At 37.2% G+C, this 25,007-nt stretch overlaps 1 protein-coding gene across 4 annotated transcripts in view; it reads left to right on the forward strand.

Moving 5' to 3' along the window:
• Positions 1–7,626: 7,626 nt before the first annotated feature.
• SLC16A7 (solute carrier family 16 member 7) overlaps positions 7,627–25,007 on the forward strand; it is a 1,124,843-nt gene continuing 1,107,462 nt past the window's right edge. For all 4 annotated transcript variants that reach the window (XM_044088276.1, XM_044088278.1, XM_044088279.1 and 1 more), the window contains exon 1: positions 7,627–7,759. The gene's annotated coding sequence lies outside the window, so the exon portion shown is untranslated. The remainder of the gene's footprint in view (positions 7,760–25,007) is intronic.

The raw sequence follows: 25,007 nt of genomic DNA on the forward strand, positions 1-25,007 counted from the left end.
CTAAATTTCAATCCACATAGCCATTTGACTAAAAATAATAATTTTACATTGAAATCAATAAATATCATAACAAAAGGATTTTTTTCTTAACTGACACCACTATTAAATTTTTAGATGTTACAGTTAACAAAGATCTGTTAGGGCATTTTACTGCCAGGCTTTATAGGAAACCATATAGGAAAAATAATCTGCTACATAAGACCAGTATGCATCCTGGACACGTTAACAAGAATGTACTAAAAGGACAATTTTTGAGAGACATGAGACTCCATAATGATGATAGGGAACTTGAAGAGATCTTTGCTACAATGAGCAAAGTGTTTCTTAGACAAGGTTGCAATATTAGAGATACATGGAGTCTATCTGAGGCACTTTCCCTTAGGAATATGCATGGCAGACCATATTTTTCAAAAAAGATAAAGTGTATGGAAGATAGTACTCATCCCCATGATAGTGAATTAAGAAAGGACAGCAATATTAATATTACTTGTGTGATTATAAAAAAGAATTGGCCAATTTTGATGGCTAACCCAGAATTAAAGACACTTCTGGGTACTGTACCTAAGTTTAGTTTTGGGAACAATCTTTCTTTGAAAAGGCAATTATGTTACAAAAGCTGTATGCAATCTCACTCTAATAAGTCTGAGAGGAACGGTACTTTTTGATGCCATTCATGTAAAGTCTGCCAGTTTATTAGGACCTGTACCTATTTTATACATTCAATGATGGGTCAGAGAATAGATTTTGAATTTTATGCTGATTGTAAGAATAGGGACTTGGTCTATTATGCTAATTGTATGGCTTGCAATGTTTTTTTTACATTGGAAAGACCGACCGTACACTGAAGGAAAGAATTCTTGAACATATCAATGGTATCCATAAGAAGAAAGTACTAATGCATTAACTCAACATGTGCAGACTTTTGGTAGTGAGCACACGTTCAAATTCTTGGTGTTAGAATTGCTTTCGGAAAGTATGAGGGGAAGAGATTTCAGGAATACTACTGAGAATTGAGAGTTAAAATGGATTCTGCTATTACATGCATATATTCTCCCAAGGTTGCATGAACAGGTTTTGTTGAAACCTGTTTTGAATTTTCATTGCTTAAGACATTGAAACAAAGTATGGATTTAATTCTGATGGGTCTGTCCGTATTTTAATGCTTTGATTGGTTATAAAGCAACATGAATCACGAATCGTCTTTTGAGATATTGTAATGAATTATATATTTATCCTTGATGGGTTTGTTCTTACTAATGTGTGTTGACTGGCTAGAAACAATGTGAAGTACCAATCATTTTTGATAGGTGGAACTAAGGTATTTTGTATGCATTTTTATTATTATCCTATGAACAAATGCTTTTACAACGCACTCGTTGGTTGTAAAGCAACATGAATAATGGATTGTCATTTGAGACATTGTAATGAATTATGCATTTAACATTAATGGGCTTGTTCTTATTTACGTGTGTTGATTGGTTAGAAGCAATGTGAAGTACCAATCATTTTGAAAGGTGGAACTAAGAAATTGTATATGCATTTTTATTATTATCCAATGAACAAATGCTTTTACAATTCTTTTAGTCATTCATTGCTTCTCAGTTTTCAAATTTGGGAATATAATTGGTTGATTATTGGGATTATTATTCATGGTCTGAGGAAGCCGCATTCTAATGTTACCTTATTTTATACGTGGATGTTATTCATTAGTATTAAATCTTTTTAAGTCAGCTGTGGTGGTCAGATTATATATATTTTTTGCTCTTAATTATTAAATGATATTCTTTTACAAACTTATTGAAATGTAAAAATGACATTGAATAATTAGACCTTTGGTTACCTATGGATATGTTCTTGAAAGCATCTATTGCCATGGCAATATAGCTAGAGTTAAGACTATGGAAGTTAACCCTTACACTGTTTCATGAATAATTTTATTGAATCAAAGAGAGATTTTTCCCATATATTATAAATAAATAAGAAGCCCATATCACAGATGAAATGGAGATTTTTCCCAGCATGCTTTTAAATCCAGAATGTCATTGTTGCTTAAAATTTTTGAGGTTCCTTAATCATTTGATTTGTGTCCCTTACTTTTTAACATCTTTATGACCACTATCTCTGTCACTAATAGCATGAGATACGCTAGGCTTGCAATAATAGTAAAATTGGTGCAGTTGTTATCTGTCATAATGAACATTTTGTATGGCAGAAATACAAAGACATGCTATACACTTGGTCTTTTAACAATAACATTGCTTTTAACTTACACATTTTTTTATTAATGTGATTTGGCAAAATTAGCAGCCCATACTCACATGCACAAAAATCTTAGAAGCCTCAGCTGACAGCAGATATTCCTCCAAATATATGATTATCTAAATAAAATGAAGATGCACTTTTATTTATTAAATGACTAGAATATAACTCGAAGCCTGACTGAACAAAGTTAAGTAAAACAGTGCTGTTATTTTTGCATAAAGTCCTCTATGAGAAAATTATCCTTCCTATCTTCACAGAAAGAAAAAATACAGCAGTATATTACTGAGCCATCTAGGAAGAATTCTCAGAGAACAAACTGCCTATATCTAACAGCGCATCTAGCGACAAACACAGAAATGCCCCCCCCCCAAAAAATGACCAAATCAATTCAAATCAGCATCTTCCAAACTTAACTATATGACTAAATCTGTATTAAAAATGGAAAATTAAATATAAACAGATGTGAAGAAATTAGACACTGTCATCTGTGCTAGCATGTCTGGCTGAGTTTTTGTACATAATTTCAGATTAACCTGCATATTATATGCCAGCAAGACTAGCTATGATATTGTAAATAAGTTCTTACATGTTGATTTATAATCTGTACAGAATGCTTTAAAGACTTGACCAGTGTTCCTTTACATTTCTAACTGCACATATTTGTGAAGAAGATTCTAGGTGCAGACTGTCTCAGAATCAGCTGATCTGCAGACGATGTCAACGGAATGTTGACAGTTGCTATGTGTTACTGTCAGAGGCTGAAAGACAGGAAGGAACTTTAGCAAACAACTCTTGGTCGATTTTCAAAATATAAAATGAAAATTAGAACTGGAACAGTTATAACAGTTAAGCTAGTGCATAAAAGAGCCTGCTGAAGACAGCTGAAGTCAGTTACAGTCAGTTGTAGTCAGTTCTTCATAGCTGTACTGTGCAGTGAATAACAAGAACTGTAATCCTGCCTTTGTTCTGTTGTAATAATTTAGTTTAGATTAGGGACAGTGTTTTTTAGTCAGATAGGAAAATTATAACTATTCAGTTAGAGTTTTTCTAAATGCTGGATTTCTATCCTTTAGTATTGATTTCATGTTCCTGGTGACTGAGTTCTGTTTGTTTATTGAGAATTACTGTTTTACATTTTTTTAATCATTTTGCTCATTATTAAAATATTTTTATTAACTTACATTGTGGCTGGTCAGTCAATGTTTTCTTTAGTGATTTGAGAGTGCTTATGCCTGTTTTGATAATTGCCGAGCCACTCTGAAAGCCTGGCTGCTTTAGGCCATTTGCTACTATTTGTTTTTATATCTAATTTTATATTTGGACACTCCTTTAAAAAGGCATGATGAAGGCTGTCTGATTGGTGGCAGCATGTTTCCCTATTATTTTGGTGAAGGGGCACAGCTGGAAATCTGTGTCAGACTTTCCCAAAAGTGTTGGGATGTGTGAGATTTAATTTATTTAAATGTGAGTGTATCAGAGGTCTTAAACTGGGACACATTGCTCTGAGGTGTGTAATAAGGAGTTATATTTGAGGTGGACAGAAGTATACTGCCCAGTCCCAGGTTATAGAGCATGTTCCTGTTGTGCTCTTAGGGGAAATTGTGAAATATTGGTCCTGTTTAAGTGACAGTCTCGTATTGGAGTCAGTAGTAAGAATTGAAGCTCTTAAGTTACTGACCCAGTATAGTTGGGGGCATTACATTATTGTTGGCAATCCATATTGCCCAGACGTCACAACATATATCTGGACTGTGACACAAATTAATCAAACTTTTCAGCAATTAAATAATGGAAACTGTTTAAGTACATTCCTTTATCTGAAGCTGTAAAAAACAACCAGAAGGTGAAAATAACATATTGAAGAAAGTGAACGCATAAATCCCACAAAAAGAAAAAAAATCAGCAGTGCAAAAAGGGGCAGGAAGTGAATGAACTATACCCACAGAGAAGACTAGCATTCCCCGTATCAAAAGAAAACAAAATGTAGCACTAACATAAAAGGAAAACAAGATATAGTACCCAAAAGTTAAACTTGACATAAATGCAAATGCTTATTAAAATGTCAATAAAACATAAATAAATAAATAAATAAATAAAAAACAATAGGATCCAGGATACTAACATCATGTAGCTCCGAGTCACAGTAAATTTAATTTTGATAAAAAAATGCATCTAAAACAGGGTAAGAAAATAAAATAAAATACAATTAAATTAAAATAAATAAATACATAAGCAAACAGCTACTTAAAACTCTCTATTTCCCTTACAAAATTAGAAAGAAAAAAAGAATCTCTAAATCCAGCAGTTTAGTGCAGGCAATCTAGGAGCTGTTCATCATCATCGCCTTGTAGTACAGGGTTTGATTCCCACTGCCTCAACTTGATTACTATGTGACTCTAAAAAAGTAACATAACCAGAAGGTGCTTCTTGGTCATCCTTAAAAAGAGACTTATTCCTAGTGGTTTTTCATGGTTAACAAATTAATTTAAAATAGCAAATCAATAAATATATAGGAGATAGTGGGAGGGTCGCTGATCATAACTAGCTTATTGTGTGTTAGAGACAAGGATGCCAAGAAATTCACCTTGAGAGCATAACTCAGGAGGTAACTACTGGCATCCATGTCAAGATCAAATAATAACGGGTTATGATTGGAGATCCAATCATAATTCTTTGTAGTGCTTAAAGCTTTATCTGCTCCATGTAATATTAGTTACAGGAAAAAAATGCTGGCTTTCAAACCAGTAAACTTCTTAGTGAGCACTTTCAGAAAGATAGAATAAGAGATTCTGTTATGTTACAAAAAATTAGGGACACACTACCAGCACAGTTAGCACGCAAAATTAAATCAGTTTTTAATTCTGCTGCTGTAGTTTGCAGGTCAGCACTGGCAGGTTTTACTGTTTAGAACAATACCCGATCTTAGCAACTGAAGCAGGGTGTCCTTAACATAGGTTACGATCAGGTTTCACCCTATAGAGGCTCTTAACTGATATGTCTTTTTCTGGATATCGGAGCAGAATCACCACTCTACATGCGCTACAAAGTTACATCAATACAGTAATTAGTTCACATTACTATTATTTTTGCTTAATAATAGCATATATAGATATTTATCTTTCATTATATACAGTCTCATATCTTACAATCAACCTGCTATACACAATAAAGTCATACCTAGAGAAATGGTGTAATCATTGGCACAACAAAACAATGCAATACATAAAATGACCTATTTTTTATCAAAACTAGTGAAATATAAAAAAGATCACACACACACACACACACACACACACACACACACACACACCCACACACACACACAGAAATACAACACACAACACTAATTAAAAAAAAAAAACACACAGACATGGATGCCACTTTCTAAGTGCAATAATTCCTATAGGATGGACTTTGAAGGGAAATAATGGACCTTTTAGGGGTTGGAAGGTCCTGTACCTGCAGTGGCAGTTCTCACAACACCCACAAGTAGTAAGTAATTTCCATATAATACCCATCCTGATAAGACATTATTCTTTAAAATGACATACTAAGGTTCATCAAAGAAAGCGTCAGTTATCTTCCCACTGTATTATTGAATATGCTGCCTCTTCTTGAAATAACATCACCTTCAATTCAACCACCCTGAGTTTGAGACCATCAACTGTGGCAGACTATTAAATTTGGATACTGCTACCTCAAGTTTAAAATCTGAAAATATTTTCTTATATAGTAGGAAATGTGTGAAATATGCTTCCTTCTGCACTAAAGGGCTGTTAATTGTGCAAGTCAGTTTAAAATAAACTTGATAGGTATACAGGTGATTTAGGAATTATGTCTAATTTGCAAGGATACAATTTCTCAGATAACATTGTCGAGGTTAAAGGCTTGTGATTCTATAACATTTTTATATTGAGTAATAATAATATACCATGCCAGGGTTATTGGTTGTTCATCTTTTCGCCCACAGTGGAGATGCTTCAGTTTGGTCGCTCAGACTGCAAACACCCTTGTGACCAAACGATGCTTGTCACCCTGGGTAGAATTGGAATTAACTATTTGCTGTGTCAAGGAGTATTTCTTACTACAATACACTTAGTATGACTCTGGCAATTTCTATTTTTCACTAGTCATGCTCACTATGATCTCAGAACTTAAAACTGTTTACATGTTATTGCTACAGGTGCTTTCTCTTTTATAAACAGATGTCTTATTAAATCTTTCTACTGCTCCAGTAAATATACCATCCCACTGAAGATAACTGTAAGTATTAAACATAAGACAAAATATTTTGCTGTTGGGGATTCTATAACCTTCTGCTTGACTAAAATGCATGTTATACTATGCCCATGTTCAGATGCCCTTCTTTTAACTACCTTTGAATTTGCCTTTCATTTTCTTTCATAACTGATAAAATGCATTGCTGCAACAGATGATGAATATTTAAATCCAGCAATAATGTCAATCAATAAATGTAGTAGCCGTGTTATTTTTCTCACATCAGTCTCATCAGGTTTTCCACTCTCCAAAGAATAGCACCGGTTTCAGAACATGTAGGTTTAGACACCCGGTTATGTGTCTCGTTCATATGTACAGTATGTTTCTGCGCTGCTTATCATTGGTCTGTCATATGGATGTTCACAGATTGTTACTTACACAAAACACCACCTTAGGGTAAATTAAAAAGTTTTTAATATTTGTAGTAAATAAGCAGCGGCTGGCATTTCGAGGGTGTGCCTGGCGGTTATGCCATGAGAAAATGTGAGAAGGAATGCACGGGAGTCGAGTTATTTTACAACAGGAACTTCCACTGGTATTTGAAATCAGGGTTAATTACAGCATATAAGGTTGCAGTTATGCTGATGCTCTATCACAGTATGCAGTTTGTACACTCATTTTTTTTTCTTCCGAATAGGCAAGTAACAGCAAACGAAGCTGCAGCTTTCCATTGGACACTCTGTCACAATATGCAGCTTATATTCATGTTGTTTTCTTCTACCTGCTCAAACATCTGTAAGAGATGGGTATCTGCTGAGTCTGTACGAACATATCTTGAGTAAGGCATTTTTCAGAGTATGTTTTTTTTTCCTTTTTACTAGGCCTTTTTCATACTTGCATGTCTTAGTTATTGTATTTCCTGGATGCCCCTTGTAGCGCCAGTTTTGTGTCTAGTTCATATGTAAAGTGCGTTTCTGTACTGATTTTTGCTGGTCAGTCTTGCTCATACCGGGCGTTGTCTAATTGCCAAATATACACGAAACACTTCCCTTGGGAAAATGAATGAATGAATAACTAAATAAATAAATAATATTGCTAGTAAATAATACGAGTTAGTGGGTGTGTCTAGTGGGTGTGTCCTGTTAATGGGGCTTTGCTAAAGTAGCGCAAGATTTTACGAACCGGTCACTTCTAACCTACGATCATTATCTCCCAGCAGAAACAATAAAGGTTGTGTTGGAGATTGAGATCAACATTAACTGCCGTCATATACGCAAAGGTAAATTGTTTTACATTTTTACCCCTGTAGTGTTTCTCCTTGACCATCAATATAATAGACCGTGATTGGGACCTCATGTGGCTTGTAAATGGCATCTTACTGTCCTTTCTTAATGTGGCAATCTAAGTGATCCAAAGGAGTAAGGCAGAGAAGGGCTCCTGGTATATACCGCGCTTAGCAGAAGGGTCTGCTGGCTGCTGCAGTATGCTGAAGCCATTTTAGGGGAAACGGAATGATAATAAACGAAATATGTGGCTATTACACTAACAGCCTGTGCACTCTTGCGGCATTACGATCAGCAGATGCCCTTGACAGATAGTAGTGTATCCATCTTCACTGATATCTGAAGGAAAAATTAAGCATTTAAAAACATGTCATCCCAGTTCATCAGTATTGATTTGCATCAGCTACTGCAGTTGTTTGCCACACATATGGCACAAAACAAATAATAATAGCAAACACTTGTGGGCACTGCCCTCACCAAAGGAGGGACCCCTGACATCTCCCGGATCTCACTGAACAGAGGCGCAGCGGGGATACTATGCGCCTGCGTAATCCAAACAGCTTTGTTTTACCGACTGGAAGGGTAGAGTGATGAATGAAATGAATGTTTACAAATGCACTGGAGAGATCCTGTTCACTTCGAGTACTGACGTTACAATAATGGAGCGTGTGAAGCTTGGTCACCAGCCTGGCGTGGTGGCGGTGGGACATTCTAGTAATATCGTGTTTTGGTCTAATTTTCCCAAAATAAAAATGTGCACGTGTTTTCCCATCATCCAGGTTATCTTGTACTTTCTGACATGCTGAAGGAAGTCACTATCTTTTCCAAATATAACTGTAAGTCGCTGTCTTCTGCGTACTTCTCAATCTCTGAGCATTAAACTCTTGGCGCTGGCCTGTAAAAATAATAGCAGAAAGCCGAAAAAGCAGAATATATATGTACACACACACACATATATATATATATATATATATATATATATATATAGTCATTTACATTTTTTGTTCTATCATACTGCTGCATGTTTTTGTGCTTTTGTGTGTGTGTCTGTGTGTATGTTTCTATACACACACACAGGTTTATAAATATTTATATATATCATATATATATATAGAGAGAGAGAGAGAGTTTTTAGCAACTCAAAATTAATATGGTAAAGATCTAATGATAAAGTTTCAAAAAACTCGAAAAAAAAAAAAAAAACTATCAAAGCTACATTTTTTGAAGGGGAGCAAGCCCTCCTGCAGCCACGTGTATGTGTGGGTGGGGGGCTGCACCCACAACATCCCCTGTAAATTATATATGACAACTCCAAGATCGCAGTAGTTGATATACCATTGCTCCTCTGTCCAGGTGGGGTCTGGATGGCAATATGAATACAGTTGATGGCCTCCAGTACCTCTGGGAAATGAGCTTTACCAAAAAAATACCTGTATGGACCTGTTATCCCCTTCTGTTGCCAGGGAAATGCATATGCCTGTCCATGTGTTGTAGCATGGCATCACGAAACTGGTGTAGTATCCTTAAGGTAGATGCCTATGATGCACCAATATTGTCCCACACTGGTTACTGGGAGGTCCCTGTAGCCAGTATTTTCAAAGTTACTATACTCTGAAATCCACAGGAATGGGAATTCCACGCATCCTGTGAGCCTGCATATGAGACTGACACATCTCTACCAGCTCTTTCCATACTGTAGAAGAAAATTATTTCTGTATCCTGCAGGAGATACATTATTAGTCACAGTCAGATCAATCTATGATGTGGCATGACATCCATTTCTGTGGCTACTGGCTGAGAGGACAGCTTCATAGTTATACATTTGTGCCAAACCTGCTGCTACCCCTAACATGATCTCATGGTCTCTTGTCTCTGTGATTCAGGACTTTATGGGGGACAGCTACTCTGGTGGTCACAGCTCACCAAGTATTTTTTAATTAGATGCTCATTTGCATGCTGTGCTGGCCATCACGTTTATTATCCTAGCTTGGTCACGCTGTACACACACACACACACACACACACACACACACACACACACACACACATATTGTCCGTCACAATGAGTTCCTCCTTTACCTTACATGTAATGGTTGGCTTTTGAGGTATTAGGATCAAGGATATGAAATGTAAGATGTCTGTTTACAATATCTCATAGTAGAAACTGTATATAAACATGTGTGTCTGTATCTGTGTGCATGCGTGTGTCTGTGTGTATATGTATATATGCACACACAAACATATATAAATATAAATAATATATATATAATTGTATGTATGTATATATGTATATATGTATATATATATATATATATATATATATATATATATATATATATATATATATATTGAATTGTCGAACATCACTCGGTCGACTGTTGTATTGTCGAATGCATTAGGTCGGAAACGGAATTGTCGAAGACATTATAATCATTCGAGGAACGGTTTTACCATGGGTCGAGGTAGGGAAGTTGATTGTAGTAGGGAAAAATACTGTACACCTACCTCGACCCATGGTAAAACAGTTCCTCGATTGATTATAATGTCTTCGACAATTCCGTTTCCGACCTAATGCATTCGACAATACAACAGTCGACCGAGTGATGTTCGACAATTCAGTAGTAAACCTATATATATATATATATATATATATATATATATATATATAGATAGATAACACACATTTATTTTTAAAACTATTGTATTGTATGGAACTCAAACAAAGGGTGACTTTATCAAAACAAATAAAGTCTAAGGTCTAATAGATAAGTATTGCACAGTAACTTCACAATAAAGGTGCCAAAAATAAAGTGGCCTCCTTCAGACAGAAAAAATGTCTTTCACTGGTATGTACTCCTCAAAGAATACACCTTTTCTCTAGAGTTCATGACCTGGATATTTTGCTCTGTTTTTCATAATTCAGAATATTTTGCATTTTCCTGTTTCCATCTACACTCATTCTCCTTGATTTGTTTTTTCCAACCCCCTCTTTAAATATACATATTCAGCAGCTGTCCAGTGCTCCCCTTAATGTGTAGCTACCCCACATGCATAAATGATAGCTGAGTACCTACCTATGAACCTATCTGCCCGAAGGCATTTATATGCCTAGCCAGAATGTGTTGGCTTTCGCCGCCCCCTTAGTTTAGTTCCCTCTGCCTCTGTCCAGCAGAGTCACTGAAGTGATCCCCGGGGTAAAGTTTCTGTTTCCCATCCACTCATCAAGGTTTCTTTTGAAGAGTGTTAGCGAGGAGCTCTGCCTAATATAGATTGGGATCTTGTTCCAAAGCATGGGAAGTCTCTGGGACAGGAATCTATCCCTCCAGCATGTCATATTTATTGTTGTGGTGAGGTTTAGATCCCTAGAGCATGTGGCTTGAGGGGATAAGGGTTTCTTTAGGTGGAGCATGTCCATCAATTCTGGGTTGGACATGGCCTTGTATGTCAGGCAGAGATCACCTCTGAGTAAGTGGTATGCAACCGAGTACAGCTGGGGTTTCTTCAGCCGAGCTGCATAGGGCTTCTGTTTGAGGCCAGTGATCCTCTTGGTGAGGTACTTCTGTGGTCTTTCCAGCTGTTGCAGGTGTCTTGTATGGTACATCCCAAATGGGGCGTTGTACTCTATGATGGTTCTGATGAGTGATGAGTAGAGGGGCACAATGGCCTCTTTTGATCTGGATGCAAACCCTTTTGTGATTAGGTGGGTCATGTAGAAGGATTTTCTAACCACTTTGGCAATGTGATTATCAAAGGTGAGATTACTAACTACTTGGGTCCCCAGATCCCTTATTACGTCTTCCATATTTAGGGGACTACCACCTATGTGGTAGTTTGTGTGTACTTTGTTTTTTCCAAAGGGGATGAGTATGCACTTTTTGGCATTTAGTTTGAGGCCATGATTTTAACACCAGGTATCCGTCTTGGTGAGACCCTTTTGGAGGATGTCTGTGTCAGATGGAGAGTCAATTATAGTTTACAATCATCTGTGAACTTGGTCAGCCATGGTCCTCCTGTGCTTACCTGTACCTCTGAGAAGTATATGCTGAACAGGAGGGGTCCTAGGACTGAGTCCTGGGGAATGCCACTTGCAACCAGTTTAGAGTCGGACCTAGCTCCCGCAACTCTCACCATGTGGGTTCTATCCGTGAGCCAGTTAGCAACCCATTTTGTGACGTAGGGGTTTATGTTCAGGCTGATGAGCTTGTCTATAATACCAGAATGGGGAATGGTGTTGAAGGCCTTAGCGAGGTCTAGGTAGGCTGTGTGTACTACCTTTCCCTCGTCTATAGCATTGGTAACTGTCTCAAAGAGGTCCACCAGGTTTAGGAGGCATGATCTGCCTTTAACAAAGCTGAACTGGGTAGGGTCCAGTGTTTGGAGGTTCCCAATGTCTCTGTTAATGAGTTCCATGATGATGCACTCCATAGTCTTGCAGACCAAGCTAGTCAGGCTTATAGGGTGATAGTTCCCGTGGTCTGTTGTGGCTCCACCATTGTGGAGCATAATAACCGTTGCTGTGCGCCACTCTATGGGTACATAGCCTGTGGAGAGGCTGGGTTTGAACAGTGTGTTTAGGTGAGGGGTTAGTTTGTCTTTGAGATCATGTAGGATGCAGCCTGGGACACCGTCAGGTCCCATTGATGCTGTGTTTTTGGCTTTGGAGAGGGCTGTTTTAACCTGAGTGTCTGTTATTTCAGGGACTCTACATTCTTCTGGTATGGTTTTGGGCTTTTTTGGGGGTGAGGTTTGCGCTGAACCTGTCTGCCAGGATGTTGGCGATATCGGTCGGTTCAGTGTAATTTCTGCCATTCTGCACTAACTCCGAGCAGATCTGAGCATTGCCACTTAGATTCTTGACATAGCTAAAGAACGCCTTGTGGTTATCTTTGGAGTCCTTGGCAATTTTTCTTTCGAAGCTCGCCTTGGATGATTTTATGAGGGATCATAGTTTCTTGCTGATACTGATCAAGGATGTCTTCCCTTCTTGGGATTTTACTCTTTTCTGTACTACTTTCCTCCTTCTATTGCATAACATGTTTATGGCAGGAGTCCACCAGACTGGTTTCCTTTTCTTGGAAGAATGAGTCTTGGTTTTGCTTGGGATGGCACGATCCATGCATTCTTGTAGGTGCCCGTAGAATGCATTAGTAAAGGATTTTGCCACTTGGACTGTGTTATCCTTCAGCATGAGGGCTTTGAAACTTTCCACCTCGGTCTTAAGTAATGTGAAGTTTGTTTTTGAAAAGTTTTTCACAGTGGTTTTCTTGTCCGGGGGTGGGGGTCGGAATGTGAATATCCAAAGTGATTTGTTTATGGTCAGATCTAACCAGCAAGGGGTTGACCTCCGGTGTGGAACTCCGGTCTTTCATGTTGGTGATGACCAGGTCCAATATGTTGTCACCTCTGGTGAGAGTGTTGACCAGTTGAACCAGGGTGTTTGAATTTATAAATTCTAGGAAATGTTGGGCAAGGGAGTTAGTACTTGAGTAGTTCTCCCAGTTGTTTGGGTAATTGAAATCACCCAGTATTAGGGTATTTGGTAGGACCTTTATGTTTCCCTGTGTTTCCAGAAATGCGGAATGGGGGTCCTGGGACATAGTGGGTTTTCTGTAGCAAGCTACAATTTGAATTGCAGTTTTGTCTGTTGTTAGTTGCATGTGGATGATTTCTGAAGCATTCTGCTGTGCCACTAACCTGGAGGTGTGGGTATCCTTGATAAATATAGATACGCCCCCACCTTTTGTATTTCGGTTTGGGTTCTGTGGCCGAAATGTATGGTATGAGTTGTAGCCTGGTAGTGCTGGGGTGCTCTCTGGAGCCTTAAACCAGGTTTCTGTTACTGCACATATATCGATTTTCTCCATACTGAGGAGTGCCTCGAGTGCATTTTGAGGTTTAGACTTCTGGCATTGAGTAGCATTACCCTCAGTTTTTTGTTACTTATGATTTTTACTGCGGTGGGTTTGTCTTTTGAGCCTTGCCTAAAAAAGGCACTATGGGGGTGGCAAGAGCCTTGGCCAGTATTTGAAACCCTAAGGGTTACAGGTGCACGCCGTCTCTAGCAAAGCAGCGTGGCTTGTCGAGCATGTCATCCCAGGCGGACAGACACTGGATCCCCTTTGAATGACACCAGAAACTTAGCCAATTGTTGAAATCAAGAATTTTTTTTTAATTTAGAGCCTCCGAGTATGTTTTCATGTATTTATGTGTGTTTTTTGCCGGTGCTGGTTTAATGGTCTGTGTGAGACTCGTGGTGTGATGCAAGTATTTCCCTTCTCCTCTTGACTATCTGATCCAGTCTTGGATTGAGAGAACTTATCCTACAGTTTGGCTGTATAATTGCATCTCTCACATGTATTAGTGTTTGGTGGTAGGAGGAGGGAGCTGTCTGTGTACATGAGACAGTTGTAACATTGCCTCAAAATGCCCAGATTCACCAGTTGGAATGGAGAGTACACCTGAAACTGCTCTTTGGACATGCCTGGGTAGGTATGGTGAACTGTTTTACTGGATGGCTGGTAAAGTCGACTAGACAGCCTTGTCCTTCTGTACAGTACAGGAGGGTCTAGTGCTAGGGTTTATAAGTGCTTGCTATAAGTTTTGAGCAAGTGCTGGGCTGAGAAATGAATGGCTTGAGTGCTTAAGTTGAAACTTTGTCTAGTTCCAAGGGAAAAATTGAAGAGGAAACTTTGTGGAGCTGGGAATAGTTTTACCCTAGCTAACTGGCACTGCCCGGCGCACAAAACTGGGCAAATACGGTATTTACAGCAGGGAAATGAAAGAGATAAAAATTAGCCCAAAGTGGCCAACTACTAATTTCTGGGCTGAAACCACTCCTCCAGGGACAGATAGGCTGCTCAAAGCTCCCCTCTCTCACAGGTGAAAAGAGAAACTTCCTTCTATCCAAGTAAGGTATGGGCAAACACAGAGATTTGTAACACAGCCCTAAATTCAGCACTAACCTGAAAACTGGACTATACTAGCTTAGAAAGGTGGGAAACAAGTATATATATATATATATATATATATATATATATATATATATGTGTGTGTATTTTTTTTTCAGAAAATAAAGCAGATACACTCAAAAAAACACTTTAAATGCACAGAAAAGGATACTTATTGTTATATATTGCAGATCAGAGTTGTAGTCAATGTCCCTAGTAATAAAGTAGGAAGAAACACAATTACAGTAAAAGCAGATGAATAAAGTGCAAATGTATATATATGTATATAACAATAGAAAATGAACAAACTGATTTAAACAAGTTACCCAATTAACCAGAAAAAAAGCTCATAACTGAGCCCTGTTCAGCAGTCTTTAATCAGACAAGTTCTAACTGCACACTCCTGCTACTAGGGTGCAGGGGAACCTTCTCCAAAAAAAGATGGCCTGGATCAGCGCTCAAGTTATACAAACAAAGCTAGATTCAGCAGGCCTGAATCTAGACTATGCTAGAGCAACAAGGCACACCAATTTCAGAAAGAAACAGTTCAAATAAGCAGGCACAATAAGCCTGTGAAAAGAAATTCCCAGCTCAGAAGGGCAGAATCCAGCCTCTCCTCCCACAAGAATGCAGACCACAAACCTTCTTAATGTAAAACAGCCTGTATGAAGCCCAAGTGCTTAAACCAAAAGACTTAGAATAACAGTTACAATTTAATCAGGCTACTACTAAGCAGTAATAAATGCAGCAGAATAAATAAAATTGAGTACTTTTAAGAAAAGAAAAATAAAGTAGGAGGAAACACAAATACAGTAAAAGCAGATGGATAAAGTGCAATTTTTTTAAGTGCAAGGAGAGAGGAAGGAAGAACCTAAGTGGGCTGGCCTTCTCAAATCTTCTCTCTGTATTAAGTAGAGTGAACACTAGACTCAGAATATGATCTCACTGTACTCGGTTAAGTGAGCAAATGAGATGGACCCAGGAGGAGTGTTCTAATACAGACTTACAGGAGGGGCGGGCAATTCCAGAGCCACCAACACTAATACCAACACAGGATCAGAGAGGGGGGGGTGGGGAACTAACTGCAGAGAGATACAAAGCACACTGTTCAGAAACACACAATTAGGAAGCAGAAAAAATGAAAATACAGTACTTTTACATGCACATATTAACCATATATAATACATCAGATCAGACTTCCGCTTTAGTTAATTGCATTACACCAGTCCTTTATATTCATACAATGGATTATAACAGAATTACACCTTCTAAAATGGAACAGTTCCATTTGCTAGTTGTCTCCTCATTAACCTGTTTTTTTCTTGTATTGTCTTCCTCTGTGGTTTGTGAATCCTATATGTTTTCAGAATAACCTTTCCTTGGGTTGTTCTACATGTAATGTCTAATTAAGGTAAATCTAAGAAAACCACCTTTTTCAATAAGAGGAACTCATTTGCTTTGGACATTGTTATTATTCACCAGGACCTCTGGTACAGATAAAGGTCTTCTGTATCTGTCAAGTTTTTGAACATCAGAAGCTAGGCTTACCACAGCTGTCTACCACAGTTGTCAACTTCTCTTCAGGGCATAAATGCATTTACATAGCATATTTGTTCAGGACATTTTTTTCCTATTGGTCTTATCTTGTAATTCACTTAATTTCTATGTAACCTTAAAAGACCATGTTTTCTGCAAAGGGGACTAAGTCAAGTACTTTGTCTGCTGCCTGTAATCCATACTCAAAGTGCCATCCCCTAATGGGATTTTTTAAAATTCAGCCAAATCATCTGAATGGATCTCTTCTCAAGCAGCGCTTCTTGTGAGGTTAGGACAAACACAGGAACCAGGGTTTCGTTCTCCCACTCTTGCCCTAGAAAAGGTAGTTCCTCACAATGTGTGTGCATGAGTGTGTGTGTGTGTGTGTGTGTGTGTGTGTGTGTGTGTGTGTGTGTGTGTGTGTGTGTGTGATACAGAAGAACAGCCAGTGCAGAGCTAGACACCTGTTGGTGTGAACCTTGGCTGTAAATGATTGTCACTGTTAAAGTGACACCCTGACCCCATGTGTAAAATGGGAAAAAAGGTGTTGTGGATGGATGGATGGATTCTGTCTTGGTTCAGTAGATAATGTAGCCTCCTCCCTGTTTTCCTGATGTTTCTCATTATCAGGGTTCCTGACAGTGGTTTAATTAGAGTTCAAAGGGTACTTAGTAGGAACATTTTTTTCTAAACTTTCCCTTGTCATTTCAGCCTTCTCTTCTATTACATTTCTAACTTTGTTGCACACTTGAATCAGATCCCTGGTTTCAAGAGGGGCTGCAGAGTTTTCCAGCCCCTATATGCTCATCCATATCCTGATTCCACTAGGGTTTTACGGTACTGTTCCTGAGTTCCTATTGAACTCAGCCGTGTTTATGTCCACAACTGTAGGTACTTCTTTCTCCTCACTTTCTAGGAATGATAAAGTTTGATACTGAACTATCCATCCTGAAAGTCCACACTTTTAAGTCGAGTGTCTGTTTTTTCAAAAGTACTTACCCTTTCCCACTGCTTCCACATTTCATTAAAATGTAAAGTGATGTAAATCATTACCAACTATCTTGTCATGAATTAGGTATGGTATCATTGATACAAGCTGCAGAACCTTCTCAGGCTTGGTTTAGACTTCACCTAGGCAATGGCATATCACTTTTCCTCATGCACAGATAGCAGTTTCATAGCCTTTTTTGACAACATCATCTGTCTACAAACATATTCCCCTTTTACAAAAATAACCATGCTGCCAAAAAACAATGAGCCCTGCTGCTTTGTCCTGTCCAATAACGTAGTGGTAACTGCACTGTAAAAAATCCAGCTTTAGTTACTCTAGAAGAGGCCTTGTCACATTCCATAAACTCTACAATATTCACATGTTACTTAGCATGATTACCATTTATGCCACGATTAGCAACAGAATTACAAAATGTAACAATGTCTTGTATTTTTCTACATTTAAAGTACAGTATATGTGCAGCTGTGCCTTTTGTTTTAACAACAAATTCCTCATGACTGTTAGTGACTTCCCTTTATGTAAGTTTTCATTGCACAAGCTTCTTTCTGCTACAGAAACAAAGCTTTCAGAGTTTTTCATGTTTTGTCTGTTCAGAGGTTCATAGACAATTACTAGGCTAATGGCATAAGCACCCCTACAAACCTTGCCAGTATAACCTGATTTTACCCAATATATGGTCCCTAGGGGCAAGAAGATGGCATGGATCTTGTGCCTGTGCTTTGAGTATCTTACAGATTGCCCTTGTTCATAAGGGACATATGCACTACCCCAAGTTTGAATTTATGATTCCCATACTTTTATCCAAACTGTATTTGAAGAAGGCCAGGGAAGGGCTCTGTTTAATGTGAATAGGAAAATATGCAAACCAAAAATAACAAACTAGGGAAAAAACATAAAATGATTAAACGGACACTGTGCTAGGTACAGACAGATAAACATCTTTATTAAAACAACTGATAAGCACTTTCATCCGAACTATGAGAATTTCATCAGATAAAATAACTGTGTCATTAAACTCTTAAATCGTAAAATTTGTAATCAATTAACCAATCATCTTTCAAGTAAAGATCCACCTTATCTCAAACCAGCCTGTCAGCAAAAAAAGAAAGAGAATAAAAAAGAAAAATATATAATAGAAAGAAAAACACATATAAAATGTATAAATAAATCAAGATATATATATATATATATATATATATATATATATATATATATATATATATATATGTAGGATCCATACAGATCCCCAAAGACAAAATCACCGAAACTAATTTCAGTTTGGCATACTTGCACGAAAGTGCTTTTCACCGAAGAAGCACTTTCGCGTAAGTATGCCTGTTTGCGAGACCGCACTATGGTGCGGTCTCAGAGTGAGAATAGGGGGGATGTGGTGGGTGCAGGGGGGCTTTGCCCCCCTGCATAAACGTAGATTTCTTTCTTTTTTTTTTCTTTTTTTTTTTTTAACATATATTAACAAAAGCGCTTTTTCGGTGAAAGCGCTTTCATTAATATATGTTTGGTGATTATGGATTCGGGACTTTGCACATTCGTGGATAAGTCCTAGATCCATATATATATATATATATATATATATGTGTGTGTGTGTGTGTGTGTGTGTGTGTGTAGTTTCAGTTTTTAACCTACAATACACTGATATAATACTGTAAAAAGAATATATAATATGAAATATGTATAATATAAAAGTATGTATAATATGAAAGTTTGTGTCACTATTAAAAAAAGTGAAACTTCCTACATTCACTCATAATTAAATAATGTTTCTTATCTATCTAGGGCTTTCAATCTTAATAGACAATATATAGAACATTGCTCATTGAGACCTGGCCAGGGACAAGTGTTCAACTTTAATTGCCATAATAATTCCTTTTTCTCTAAATATAGGCCCATTGGCCCCCCTCTTGATTTTAACTTGACTCCATCAATGGCCATATATGGCCATATATTTAAAACTATGGTCTGGAAATTCCATAACATGCTTAGCTGAAGAGTTGGTGTCGTTTCTTTTTCTAATGCTATATCCATGTTCATAAACTCTGTCTCAGATTCTTCGTTCCATTTTCCTACATAGTAACATGGATAGTGTTGACATGAAGCTAAATATATTACATTCTTAGACTCACAGTTAAGCTTACTAGTCAAACTAAATTTCTTACCATTCACCACAAAACTGTCTCCCAAACTCATTTTAATATAATATGGACATCTACCACATTTTGTCATTAATTTCCTGGTGGGCATTTTTTGCTCATTGTTTATTCCTTCCAATATGTTTTTGAAATTAGTACCCTTCTGGAACACTATTTTGGGTTTGTACCCTACTTTATTTCTGACATTCGTATCCTTCATCATGATTGTCCAGTTCTTACTAAGGATTCAGCTAACCAATCTGTGATCAATACGAAAAGTTATAATAAATGCCAAAGTGTAATTAAGTATATCAGAATTCCCATTCTGGCATTCTCCAATAGTGTCATGATCAGTATTGTCATTGACTACCATGTTTCTATTCAAAATTGGGAAAAATAAGCTCTTCTTTCTTTTTTTACTTACTTATAATTTCAAATCCTGTAATAAATTATGAGGATAACCTCTTTTTATAAACATTTCACTTAATATTTTACATTCTTGAATAAAATCATCTCTTGAAATCATCCTTGCTGCCCTAACTAGCTGTCCCTTTACCACTGACCTCTTCTGGTGGTAAGGGTGAGATCTTGTATAGTGCAAGAATGTGTTTGAGTAAGTTGGTTTGTGGTTTATGTTTGAAACATATCTATTATTAACGCTATCCTTCCTCCATAACACATCCAAGTAAGCTGGTTCTTCACTGCTGTAAGTGTGAGTGAATTTCAAAAAAATTAGTCATTGTATTAATGTATATTATAAAAGATTGTAGTTCTGCTTCAGTGCCTTCCCAGATGATGCAGATGTCATCCAAGTATCTAGTATATAATCTTAACTTAGTATTAGATTCATTTGCCAGAACATATGTATGTTCCCAATGTGTCATCACCATCTTAGCAAAAATTGCTCCACACAGTGACCCCATCGCAACACCATTTTTTTGAATAAAGTATTTCCCTTCAAAGGATATAAAGTTGGTATTAAGCACAATTTGAAATAAGGTCTCATACAGATTAACTTTTTACTGGCCGACCCCCTTACCATACAGAAATTCAGTTATCCACTGCACTCCTAATTCCTGAGGTATGACAGTATAAACCTTCTACATCAGTAGCTACTAAAATATCATGTTCACAAAATTCCAGAGCATTCATTATGTGCAAAATTTCTCATGAGTCTCTACATATTTGTTTCTCCTCTCCTACAAATTTTTTCAACTTATGATCCAAGAATTTGGCGCAACCCAAAGTTACTGATTTTCTCCCATCCAGGAGGATTTTCAATACTCTTATATAGCTTCGGGACCCCAAAAATAGTTGGAGTCTTAGGGGAGGGCATATTGAAATAATTGTACATGTCCAATATAATACTTCCCTCAACAAGCATATCCTGGAATTGACCATATATTATATTAGTAGCCCTATTCATTTCATTCAAGGAGACTTCCTTATATGCTTCAGTGCTTAAAATTTCTAACATTCTATGATAGTAGTCATGGATGTCCATTACTACCAGATCATCCCCCTTGTCTGGTTTCATTATTCTGATCCTTTGTGTTCTTAGGAAATCAATTAAATAACTTTCCTCTACTGTCAAATTGTCCAGCCCTTTCTTATTTATAGAGTTATACATATTCCTAAAATCCAGTTTGCATATTTTCTCGAACAGTTGTAAAGTCGGGTGCAGTTGGGGGTTAAATATGCTAGAAACCTTAAGACCATTCTCGTTATACTGTTTGTTTGCACACAACAGCCGCAAGTTAATTTTCCTTAAAAACAACTTAATATCAACTAGTGTGTTAGTAATGTGCATACGTTGCACCAGAACAAAGGTCAACCCTTGGATAGCATGTTTGCAGTCTCCATTGATAAAACAGTGCCAGCATAATTATATATTCTAAAGTCATCCTCTGTGTCACATACCTCAGTCATAAGCATGTTTTCTGATAGAAAGGGTTGTTCTGTAAGTACTCACCAGTAAAAAAAAAAACTACACACCTGCAAAACACCTGAAATTTTCCTAACTGGAGAAGAGTGGAATCGGAGAATTTTGTACAATATATAAAATATGTTTTTGTAATTGTTTTTTTAGTTTCTGATGAAGTCTTTGGACGAATAGCGGTAATTAAAGTGTTTTAATGCTAAATACAGTTGGTTTCTTGTTTTTGGTTCTTCCTTTTGGAGTTTTTTCCAGTGTTTTTTTGTTTTTAGTTTTTATTTACACTGGTGGTGATTTTACTTGGCTTTTGGCTTGTTTTAGCTGCATGGCTTCTGAATGCCCATAACTTTTTAATTCTTTGTGGCTACATGCAGACCACTAGCTGTGCACATGCATGTTTCAGCCTTTTTATTGATCTCATCTGCACGTCATAAGTGAGTAGCTTACCTATACTTTGGAAACATAGGGTCTTTAAACCCAAGTGATGCCTATAAACTTTAAGGTGTCTGCAAAATATCCCGACTAACATACAAATGAAAGGCTAAACAGGTCACATAGACAAACCATTCATAAAAAACTGCATGAAGAGCTAAGCTTAGTTAGAGTTTTCACTGTGTGATACCTTAAACTTACTGTCTGTAGTACAGAAATAGCCAATATATGCAAATGACCCTTAAGAACATTGTGTTATAACTACATGGATTCTGAATGCCCATGGCTTGGTTACATGCAGATCAATAAAAATATTGTACACTAGCTGTAGACATGGGTCCACTTCAATAACTGAAACACCACTTACCTGACTTTCAGATGATCAAGCCGAGAACACCGACAGTACAAAACAACAACCACTCGGAACACCGATGGGTAACCAGCGGTAAGTAACTGTTTGGACAGCATGTTGACCTTTGCCCCTTACCTCCACAGTAGTGCGATCTCGAAGTTGGTATATTTGGTTAGGGGGGTGTGAGGGTGCACCCCCCCACATAGGGGTGTGTGTTTCCTTTGCTTCTGTTTTAGTGTGTCGGGTTGCCCAACAGGTTACTTATTGTGAGTTACAGATTGGTGTTCCGAGCAGTCGGTGTTTTGTACTGTTGGTGTTCTCGGTACGATCTTCTGAAAATCAGGTAAGTGGTAGTTTGGTTATATGAAGGGGATCCATAGACATGCATGTTTCAACTTTTTTATTGATCTCAGCAGCATAGCATAAGTGAGTGGTTCACCTATACTTTGGAAGCACAGGGTCTTTGAATCCAGCTGATACCCATAAACATTAAGATGTCTGCAAAATATCCCAACTTACACCCAAATCATAGGGTAAAAAATGTCACACAGACAAACCATTCAGTAAAACCTGCAAGAAAAACTCAGACAAGCTAGATTTTTCACTGTGTATTACCTTAAACCTCCAGTAATAGAGGCCTGCGGGATATATGCCAATAACCTCTTAAGGACATACATGGCTTCTGAGTGTCTGAGACTTTATACTTTTTAAAGTCTTTATGGCCCTTGAAAAACTTGAGGTCCTTAAGGCATCATTTGGACCTCAATTACAGGAGGTTTAAGGTATCACACAATGAAAACTCTATCTAGGCTGGGTTTTTCTTGCAGTGTTTACTGAATGGTTTGTCTGTGTGACCTTTTTTCCCTTTGGTTTGCACATATATAAATACATATGCACACACGTATATGTATGTATGTATGTGTATGTATGTATGTATATATATATATATATATATATATATATATATATATATATATATATATATATATATTTACATAATGAAACTACATATTGAAGGTTGAATTGCTTCATTATTGACACTAAAAACATTGACCAAAACATATCCAGCTACTCATTATACCAACAACATACCAGAGGGACATTGAGTACATCAAAAAAGGAAAGAAATTTAATTTTTCAATGTACGAGCCATAACCATACCATGCATTCAGCTCAAACTCCTCTGAGCAATGGTAGTGTTATGTAAAAGGGCTTTTTGTAAGGGATGCTGCACATTAGGGTTAGGGGGGATTTGCATGGGTGCCAGATGATACTCAGGAGTAGCAGAATCCTTTGTTTCCATTAGCAAAAAAATGTCCACATAAAATGTCCCACAACTGCACTATTCCACATAGACCACCCAATCAGAAATACAAGTAGTACCATACTCTGTACTGACTATATTAATAATATTAATCCATGTAAAATCTTTTGTGTGTGTGTGTGTGTGTGTGTGTGTGTGTGTGTGTGTGTGTGTGTGTGTGTGTATATATATATATATATATATATATATATATATATATATATATATAACCTCAATATATACATTTTCCAGAAAGAGAGCCACCACGTCTGTTTACATTAAGCAACCAATCTTCATAGAATGGTCCTTTTTTATAATATGTGAGGAATTTTTCCAAGCTTTTGTGTTTTTTGTAGCTCATCACATAGTTTGTTGGATCCACATCATGATACAATCTATAACTTAATAAAATATGCTAATGTCTTTTCAGAATAATGTACAATTTAGATTTATGATTATTTATCATGTAATATTTCCTTGATGGGCAGTAGTGCAAAAAATATTCACTGAAAGCCACACTCCGTGAACATTGATGGGAGACCTCCCCAACTTATATATTCCAACTCTACAGATGTGCAGCAGTGAAAAAAGGCTGAAAGTTACTGCCAGCTGAAAGTGGCTTTTAGTAAAATCTCCATTATGCTGCTGTAAGGTAAACAGCAGTCAAACTCTGCTCACATTCTTGTATTTTTCATACTATATGTAGTAATAAACCTGCTCATAATACCATTTTTTTTCTTCTTTATTATAATACAGTTCTGATATTCTAGTAACATTATGAAACTCTTTCTTAGCTCCCTCAATCAAAAAAGATGTGTCCACAGTCTCTTAGGTGTGTGCTAAAAAATATTTTCTTCAGTACAAATCATTCTTAACCTTAAAAACTGTGATTTGGAAATAATCTTAATAATATGTTTTAGGTGGCAACTAGTTGAGGAATGTAGTGAATTTCTGCTAAATGATTTTCAGAAAACAAAAGTATTTTTGAACAATCTGCCTTTTTAGTAATGGTAAAATCTAAACAAAATCTCCCATTGGCACTAGCATATAGTAAGTCTAGTGTTAAATGCCTCACCATTCAAAAACAATACCAGTTTATCTATTTCAAGATGACATTCCATATCAACCAGCAGTCATCATCATAAGCAGTACAGTGGTAAATAGTTGAAACAAAAATGAAGCTTACATGGCATGCAAACACCGGCGTGGTGGACGGCTAGCTAAGCAGGGTATATTTTGAAAAAATAGCGCCTGTAAAACTTAGTGGCTATATAAGTTTCCACAGATATTTGTTTAGTGGTAGAGGTAAAATAATGTAGCCAAATATAGTTGCACCCCCCCACCCTTGAACACTGTGAGGCAAACAAAAATAAACAATCTGCAGCTAGATAAGAGCCTATTGCTAATGCAGTTTGTTTAGAAAGAGACTTTGTTGTTTGCGGTCCTACTTTCTGATAAGTTAGGACTACAGGAGCACCGCATGTCCGGTAGTCAAACACTCAATGTCATAAAATAGCAGACTTGTTACCTTGCAATCTGATACGGTTTCTTTATGCCATATACTGAGTCACTTTCCACAT

Source organism: Protopterus annectens, chromosome 11.part0 (genome assembly GCF_019279795.1).
Source record: "Protopterus annectens isolate FY-2018-M chromosome 11.part0, PAN1.0, whole genome shotgun sequence".
Classification (NCBI taxonomy): domain Eukaryota; kingdom Metazoa; phylum Chordata; order Ceratodontiformes; family Protopteridae; genus Protopterus; species Protopterus annectens.